Source organism: Solenopsis invicta, chromosome 12 (assembly GCF_016802725.1).
Source record: "Solenopsis invicta isolate M01_SB chromosome 12, UNIL_Sinv_3.0, whole genome shotgun sequence".
Lineage (NCBI taxonomy): Eukaryota > Metazoa > Arthropoda > Insecta > Hymenoptera > Formicidae > Solenopsis > Solenopsis invicta.
In genome coordinates, this window is record NC_052675.1 from 18,188,775 (window position 1) to 18,199,111 (window position 10,337).

Sequence of the window (10,337 nt, forward strand, 5' to 3'; positions counted from 1 at the left end):
CCTATCCACTTGTACGCTCCGTTGAAGCAGAAGGGATATATGTATGTATCGCGGTGGATTGCCCTGTGCGAGGCTTAATATTGCCTTATACGTATTCATATCGTGTGCTGAGGGGTTCGGGTCCTTTTAGGTGGAAACGAGCTTATGTCCCGCGTCCCGCGGATGTAAACGGTACACGCGAACTCTCCGATGGAAAATTGCAAACAGCTCGACAGATTGGAAAGCTGTGTAAACGAAGGTAACGCGTATGACGGCGCAACTCAGATTTGCTTGCCTGTCGATCGCAAAGTGCCATAACCGGCACGACGGCTGATCCGCGTTAATTCCGCAATATTAATATAAACGCATAAAATATGCGGTACCCATAGTGTACACGCTATTAACGTTGCGTTAAGTTAGAAGGGTGCGTGAATTTCCCTCGATGCCCTCCATCAAACGTCCCATGCAAAACGTTAACAGCGTTTTGCTTTAAAAACTCAAAATCGAACGTTACAAATTAAATTTTCGTAAAAAAAACGCAGCAGAGCAAAATTAACGATCATTAAAAAATATCTTCGAATGATAAAAATAATTCAACGGCAATACAATATGTATCAAATAACAATGGTTTTCAGCCAATGCTGATAGGATAATTCTCAATTTGGGTTTAAAAATAGATTCGAGAAGAGGTGTTTTTATATGCTCGGCTCTCAGATTTCATTAAATTCGTTGAACGATCTCGCGCGCACAGGCTGGCGTATCCGGTATGCACAAACGAAACGGTTCGAGCAACATCGGGGACTACATCGGACGAAGGGCACAGACGCGTTTAACTTTCGCCCGACCCCTTTCAAGCGAACGTTTCCAGGCAGATGGATGCTCATTATGTAAATTATATGCAACGCGAATGTATGGGTGACGCGAGTTGAAGTTACGGCGGCGCTGCATTTCCTCGTGTTTAGGATGTGGATCATGTGGATGAGCGCGGTGTATGCGTGCCGGCCCCGTTATGACGCATTATAGCGTCCCGGCGCCAACTTTAGTACAGCCTTATACGTATTCATACCGCAGCACGCCGACGAACCGTCCGGGAACGTCCGGGAACGTCCGGGAAACATCTCTCTTCGTTCGTGCGCCGCGCCGACGGGTTACGTTTGCGGACGGGATAAAATGAGCTGCCAAACTTACACCCTGCACCCATTTTCGCGCAAACCTCGTTTCACCGATACGAATAAACGAGCGAGTGTGGAATTCATCCCAGCCTGGCCCAGTCGCGCGAGTCCTAGCAGGTGCGGTCGGATGAGAGATGACGACGCGTTGATGGGACAGTGATGGCCGGGGGCGATTAAAGCGTCCTTCCCGGAGCTCACGTAAAACTAAGACGTAAATAGACGTGATGTGTTTAAAGCAAGTAAAAAAAAAAGTTACATTTTCACATTCCGTCTTTTCTAGAACAATTCCGCACTAAATAAAATGGTATAAAATTTATACGAAAATATAATTTTGTCATCCGTGTTCTTCGAAGCTTTTAGAGGTCCGCTGGAGGTTCTTTATTGTCAATGCGTCAATTATTCGAAAATTATAGGGGTCTCGACATTATCGATACGTTGAAAAAGCGTTCGTTTATCAATACAATAATCGTAGCAATCGTATTCCTTACATAATCGCAGTAAGATATCCGTTTTCCGTCGAAGACGCCGAGGTCGAAGGTGACGTCGCGTGCACCGTTCTCGGCTGAAGTTACGTAAACGGAACGGAACGGTGCGACCGAAGTTTGATATTCATGCCGCACTGGATAACGCCCTAATCGAGCCTTTGCGTCGTGCTTTGGGGTCACCGGCGAAGTCCGACCGGGTAACGACGACAAAATCGCCCCGTGTGCACGCCGCCGTCCAGAGCAACTTCCGGGAGCGGTGCTTCGATTAACAGCGAAGACTATTACCGCGAGCAAGTTTAAGACTGAGTTTGGTTAAGCTCAGATTACGTGAAAGGACAGAGATATATACGCATACGGGGAATCCCTTTACGAGGATTAGAGTGATTCTCAACGGCTCCGTTTCCCGTTGTTCTGCGGGAACTGTCACCGGCATAAGGTTACGGATAGCTTCGTTGATAATTTATCTTACTCTCTCTCTCTTTTTCTGATAGATTTGCGTAATATATAATCTTATATTATGTATAAAAAATATATAATAAATCTATAACAAATGCCATGTACGCGTGTGGCGTGCGAAAAGAATTTAGAAATAGGAGAAAATGGGTAAGACGGTGTAGTTAAGGTTTGATGAATAAAAGCTAGGTTTTTGTAATCAGCAAACTATCTTTACTTTTTAAATATTCTTTGGATGTTAATCTTACTATCATGTAACTACCGTCAAATAAAATCTTTAGAAAATTATAAACTTTATTTTAAAAAAATCAAAGATAGGTATTCCTCCTCATCTTGCGAGTGGAGTATCCCCCGCGAGCAAGATAGGATACACTTTAAAAGTATATTATAATTTAGTATTAATGTCACAAGTGAGTGGGTAATTTTCAACGATCGAGGGATCACATCTAACGCGTAAGTTCGATTGTGATTCTTCTGTTTTATCTCGCCACCCTGTCTTGCTCCACCATCCCCTGCTTTCGCTGCGATGCTTTTCTAATTAGAAATTTATTTTTGACTTTTCCATACAAAGATTTATTCGCATATTAAATTCTTTTACGTGTATGTAATATCCGGTATACTTGATATTTGATTAAACGTTGACATAAAATTTTCTGACACGCGCGCTCGATTGTCGATATTTACTAAAAAAAAAATGTATTTTTGATTTCTCATTCGAGAAATGACGTTTACCTCGAGCTGTTATTCTCTTAGCCATGTAGAACGTCATTCTACAACGTTCATTCTACAACGTTCATTCTGCCACGTATTCATTGTAAAACGGATTACACACACTCTGTATAATCTTGACTGACGCACCTGACTTGATGCGACGCAAACGCTGAAGTTGCGGCAGCTAGAGACTGATCCCGCTGTCCCGTCGAAAGAGAGGGAGAGAGAGAAAGAGCGAGACACAGAGAGAGAGGAAAAGGGGTGAGTTTACGCCATTCTCAAGGTAAATACACGGAACCTGACCAACACTAACGAGGTTACACCGCCGATGACGCGGTTGGGAGTGAATTGAAAGTTTCCGGTATCTGTCGGCGGGCAATTCATTCGCGCGATGTAATCGCTCGGCGTGAGCCGGGATAACCGCTACAGCGAATTCCGTTGTCAGTTATCGCCCCCGAGCCAATTACGCCGAGTTCCGTCACTCAACGGCAACTCGCCCGTGCATTCATCTTCCGGTTTGCGCGCGCGTTAAATCCCCTTCTTTAAACAAGACTACAGAGGCAGCGGCAATGCCGGAGAGGAGAAATTTAATCTGGAAATATTTCCTTAAAAAGAAAGGGAACAAGTGAAGTTTCTAGAGTATAATAGTACTTAGTCGCGAAAAGAGACGCATAAAGATATATAAAATATCTCGCTCTTATATCTGTAATATAATACGAGAATCATTTCTATTAATGCACAATTTACACTGAGAAAAAAAATTTGTTAAAAAAGTAAAATATTTAGTCCGATACGATGAAAATATAAATATTAGATTGATTCAACAGTTATTTGGTTACGCAAAAAAAGGTATTAGTTTATTCGTATCAACTATTAAAATTTTTTAACCAAGACTCAATTAAACCAACTCAATATTTAGTTGCGCGTCTCGAACTAAATATTTTAAATTCTTTTTCTCAGTGTACCTTTCTATTAGTATGCTACATAGCTAGTATTTTTTTCATAGATATCTTTTATCGATCGCGTATGTGTTTATATCGAGTACACAGTACGAGATACAGACGGTTGTAGTCTATGCGTGTTTTGAAATTCAATAGCCGTTCTATATCTTTCAAACGGGAATTCGCCGTTTAATCAATGGAAAGACGCAGATTCGACAGGATTTAGCGTTTTACGAGTAATCTCTATAAAATCGCGTCTACATCGTATTATCGTTTACTTTGACCCAGATTTACGTTCACGGGGAAAACGGGTGCGCGTCGGTACTCAGAAAGTTTTCGGGCATCAGCTCGCTGCCTCGCAGCTAGCGGCGGCGCGATGAAGAGTTACGGCGCCCTTTTAATGGCGCGCTCGTGACTCACATCCTTCAGGAGTTTTCTCCTTCGCGGGCTCCAAGCGGGAGACTTTACCTGACCGGAAGTTGTGCGAAGTCTCTCTCTCTTTTAAACGCTATCTTGCCGATGTTAAGACGTGAATTACGAGACACGAAACGCGCGCGGCGCGACTGCATTTAAATTGTAAGTAGCGCAACCCACGATGCAGGGCGACAGCCTGCGTCATTGTCCCGGCGAAAGTTGACGGAAGTTAACTTCGACTTCTGCGAATGATGGAGACGAGGAGGAAGTGTGGGAGATTTCTGCAGCGTGACGCAAAGATGACGGTGTCTGCCTGTAAGATGTCGGAGGTATTTTGCAGGGAGTTGCGAAACTCGTGAAAATGATGAAGTCTGGATGTTAGTCAAGAATTTGAATGAAACGGAAGATGAAGATCAAGGTTGCATAAGTGGAAGGTGAAGTAAAAAATAATAATGGGAAATATCTCGAACGTTCATTATCCGTATTATTAACAATTTTGTAGCAATAATTACTTGTTGTTTTTTTTTGCTTAAACTATTGAAGTTGAAAAATATTGAAGTTGAATCCAAGTAGAAAAAAAAAATAATATAAATATATATAATATAAAGAGAATAAATATAAAACTCTGAACCCATAATAAAGAATTCTGAAATATAAAAATCTGAAAAAAAAATGATTGGCAAGTGTTTTACACACGAAATATACACACATATATACAGATAGTTTTAAGAGATTTAAAAATTGAAAAATCCAAATCCTCTACGGAAAAAAATGTAATTATTAATTAATGATGCATTTTATGAATGGAACTGTACTTCTTATTCATACGGGAATTCTGATACATTAAATATTAAAAATTGACTATAATGAATTTAGTAACTAATGAATAAAATAATGTAAATTAATAATGCATGAGACATTTTTGGATAAGGCTAATAAATCTCGGATAGAATTGCAAATTTAATTTTCCTCATTCACCAATGGTTAAACGTAATCTAAATCCCTTTAATCCGGGTCTAATTGCATCTTATTTGAGTCTTCCCTAGTAAAATTAGCCGATATCCCGTCCTTCTCGTAATGCGATCAGCGTATTCCAAATAACCACTTTAAGATTATCGAACTTGAACCCGAACATCGAAGGGTTCTTCATCGTGAACTTATCGACTAGCGGAAGAGGAGAGTCGTTGACTCATAACTACCCATCCCGTTACTTCCACATTTCCGGTTCTCGGAAATTCCCTAAGGCTAATGGCGGTTTAATTCGTTCTGCGACGAGCGAACCGTCGCGCTTTAAAGACGGAGCATCATTCCGGATAATTGAGAGCGCAAGAAGAGGTATCTATCCTGAGCTTTTTGACTAAAGAAAGAACAAAGGAGCAATATTCATCATCCGCAAATAGCTCCGATCTATTAATGTTGCCTGCTGTTTTCGCCGGAAGACGTACTTACGCATCCAAATTTGTGCGATGCACGCGTTTATTATTTAATTATCTTGCATTAAAGCCCACAAGAAGCGTTACTTATAGACATTCTTGTGGAAAATTAGATTATTCCCAAAATAAATTAAATTTTTAATGTTACTGGGCCATTATAAAGTTATCTACTATTATTTGCTTTAATTATTCAACAATTCGTTATTTTAATCAAGGAATAATTCGAGCGGTTAGCGAAAACGTGAATGATATTTATCGAAAGGACTGTTGAATAGACGGGACGAGAATAGAGATAACCAGTCGGGCGAAAAGACACAATCTATTTGAATGTTACAGCTTATCAAACGTGACTGGGGAGAAAGAGAAAGAGAGAGAGAGAGAGAGAGAGAGAGTACACGCGCAGAACGATGCAGGTCATCGGAGCGCCGCAACAATTACCGTTTTGCAGTCGCAGTGATAGAGGTGCGGTTACAGTCAGACGTGACTGTACAATAGGTCGCATTGACAGTATACCAGTGTACGTGCACTTATCGCGCTCCCTCTATAGGCTTTAGCGTCGTCATTATCGGTTTACGTGGTCATGATGTGTTCTACACATACCGTGAATACGAACAATAGTTACCGAAATCAGTTCCGTCATTAATTTGACTAGTATTGACCAAGAGTCCACCCGAAATGTCGCGCGCACACATTTCGTACATTTCGTAGATTAAGTTAATTAATCTTTCTATCTATATTATGAACTCCGTACTCGCTGGGGAGTGTGAGCGTGCTTCTAACTCGAGTAGGTGGCCAAGAGGAGAGAAGGGATGAAGAGAATAGACGAAGGTATACGGTTAAAGATGCGTTGGTGGGTGTAGACAAAGGTACTCGCGTTAGACAAAGCCTAACGAAGCTCCTATTCACAGCAACAGTAGGCCGCGCGCGCGTTTCTACGACTTCGCTTCCATTATATTTATCGTGGCGCGGCGGTGCGGCGGCGCCGAGTGAATTTCATCCATCAGCACAGGAATTCCAGCCTCTCGGTTGCCGCTGCTGAGTTCTCCGAGAGCATCTCTGCAGTTTCGGCATTCAGCGCGGTAGACGTTTCTTATTTATTTGCTTATTCTTTTTATTCTTTCTACATAGTAAACGTCCCTTTTGTGTTTTGCCCTTGCGCAAATCGCGCCTCTCACGCGCCAGCAGTTTCTTTGCACGGCTTTATCGCGACAATTCTGCATGCAGTTTTTATGTGTTTGAGTACGCGCGCTACGTCCTTCTAACGCCAGTGGTTTATCCAATGGAGCAACCAAAGTGGAGGAAGAAACGTGAGAATTAACTAGACTCTCAGAGATTTTTGTTTTAGAAGACATTTTGAAATGGCTTGGTAACAACTATGGGATTGAAAAAAGTTATGTGCTGATTTAGCATAGAAATGTTAATTTAGATAAGAAAGTTTTGGAAAAATAATTACGAGTCTCATTTTTGACAGAAATGAGTGATACCAATGTCTAACTGTATTACGATTTTAAGGACAATCGGTAATGATAAATGTCTCGCTGCTTCTGTCGTTTTGTCTTTTATTCGAATTGCGATAATAAAAATTTATGACGCATTACATCATATTTCCAATACCTAATACAAGAAGATAAAAAAGTGTCGTTATATCAAATACAATTTATCAAACAAAAATTTTATTTATTATTTAAATTTTTCTTAACCTAACTCATCATCCACGACGCGCAGAGAGATGTGATTATAACTATTTATTATTTAATTTACTTGATGAAAAATGACGCCACAGTAACTTGCACAAGTGTTCGAGTCAGTTACCTCTCGTTCGCCATGTACATCCGCATCAATTGTACCTCGACACAATTTTTATTTCTCCAGTTGGTTCTTTCTTCCCATAGGGTTCTTCAAGTTTTACTTGCTCTTAAATCTATCGGTAGCCGATGGCGTTCGAGCAAGGGAGAGAGAACGAGGAATGGGAGGGAAGCGGGACAGGGATATGTTAGCGCGGATCTGCGGTCGGGATAAGCGTGTCCCCGACGTAATAAAACTCCTGAGGGAGGAGCAGCCAGTGGCTTCGTAGTCGAAACTTTTCTACAAAGAAGAAGAATCAATCGGGCAGCGGCGACCGGGTTCTCCGTTCTCTTTCGCCTCCTTCGCGTTGCGGTTACGCGGAAAACTTACAGACGGACGAGCTCGCAGCGAAGTTTGTTTTTCCGCCAGGCAGAAACTTGCGCATTTATCTACTTCCCGATGGCGAGGCCCCGCCATAAAATCACACCTTTGCAAAAGGATATTTCACGATACGGCACGCAAACGCTTCGGCAATCTTCGGCATGTACTCGACTGGCGGAAAATATCGATTAAACTGATAGCGATACGTTTATATTTTATTGATGAATCAGATTTTAAGCAAACGAATCGATTGAATGATATTCAAATGAAATCATAAATTTTCATGATTTTATTTCCGAATCCGTACAAATGTACGTACGCTATTTTTACCGTAAAAAATTTATCTGAAAGAAATCTATTTAGAATTATTATTTTTCCTTTTTTTTTAATTATGGAATACTACTGCAAATTTTTCATTCAAGTGCTAATTCAATAAAGTCCAAATTTAATAAAGTTTTTGTTATTAAAACTTTAATAACTGAAAGGTAACCTAACTATGTTATAAAATAATTTGGGTACATTTTATTAAATTTTTATTAAGATTTAGTCAAATTTTTAAAAGTATAGTAACATTTTTCTTTAGGCCATGTTGTCTCACGACTGCCATAATTTTGAGGATAAATTCTAAAAGAAATTTTTTTCTGTGTGGAATGCTATTCTTCTTACATTAGTATGAATTATTCTTCTCACATATTACTTGAATACCATTGCATAAATTCGAGGGAAAAGTAAATTCTCTCTGCAGAATTAATATTCGTCTCTCTTTGAAATAAAGTGATTTAATAATTACTAATTTACTAGTTCGAATCTTTATCTTCACTCTCGTTATTTGTCATCTTGCACTTTAAGCATCCATCATTAACAAAAAAACAAAGGGGAAAAATGGAACAGAAAGCAAAAATAAAAATCCGGTTAAAATGTGGGAGCTCGTGATGCGTCGCTATCGCGTTCGCGCTTTTACAACGAAATCAGGTCGTGTGATTTGACGATCTAACGAACTGTGGTACGTGGGATCAGGGTTAGTCGGCACCGGTGCGCGTTTTACAGAACGATACCGTCGCGGTTTTTGCCCGTCAGGGCGGGGACAGGGGGCGGTAAGGGTATTGAGACGCGACCAGGTCAGTCACGAAACTCTGGCTACGGCTTCTTGCTTCGAGGGAACTTGCACGTCCTCTCGCTTCCGACTTTATCTACTGCTCCCCTGCTCGATTCCTTGTCCCTCTCTAGCTCGACGTACTGCAGGAAGTCGAGTTGTGTGACCGGAATCGTAATATTTCGAGACGTTGCTTCGACGTTTTCCACAAGGTTGACCCCCGAACTCGTATACTCCCTTCTCCTCCTTAACACATTGTTGTTACGGACTTCCACCTTATATAGACTTTGCAGCTTATTCTTCCCCACTTTTTCCTCGTCGTCGCAATACTTTTATTCTTTCCTCAGAGTGCCTCGAGACTTTGTAGTTGGGAAAATGAGAGAGTGCTACGAGCTGGAAAGGGGAGGGTACAGCGGAAGGAAGACGTTGTCGACAAATTCGAAAGTCGACCCGATTCCGACACATGTAAAAGTTGCGAATTTCGATCCGCCTCGTCGTTGTCATTGCATCCGCCTTTCGCCGTACCCCTTGTTCCCAGGAAGTTCATCTCACGGAGTTGCCTCGTGGAATTCTTGAAGGAAACGGAAAAGGAACACGGGCGAACAGGATAATGTCGTTTCTGCCATGAAGTCGAATTCGAAACTGAATCAGAAGCAAGAGTTGCACATTTGCCGATATCGCACTGAATACCCGTCAATAATTCCTGCTATGTACTAGTCCGGATAAATGTCAATTTTAGAAATTACACGAATTACACGAAATTAGATTGTGGAGCGCGTGTCTCGAATTAACTGCAAAACGAAAATAAATGTTTTGAAGAGAGTAACAAACAGATTTTAAATTTTTTCAAATTGTCGTCAGATAATGAAATTACAGCGATATTACGGATTTATATTAATAACATTTTCGATGAAAAGTAAATGGGAAAGAAGAATTAATCGTGCATTCAATGAAACTTGTAAAAAAAAAAGACAAGATTGTAATTTTTAATTCATTAATCTTCTAGCGTACCCAAATTTAAAATAACGTTCCTTAATTCCTAATATAAAAACGGAAGTTTTTTTACTACATATTTCCGTCAAAGATTGGGATTATGTACGAACTTAGCTGTTGATTAATGTTGGAATTTCATCGGATCAAGTTTGCTTGTAAAACGTGATGCAGATAATAACCGAGCGGGTGCTGGGACTACTTGCAGACATCAATCAAAAATTTAGCGTCGCCCGAAGTAATCAGAAACTAATGCTTTACTTTGTCAATTAGCTTGCTTAAGCATGCGAGGAATTCCTATCTCGAGCCAGTAATAAATCGCTCGGAGAACGTTAAACTTCCCTAAGGTACCGGTGAACGTCGAATTACAACACTCTTCTGCTTTTCGTAAAGTAGAATCAGAAGGCGGAAGAATTTTCAATACCTTTCATAATTTTTCTTTACAATAAGAAAGACAAAGTATGTAAAGAATAGATTCTTATTTTTTATAAAGACAGTGT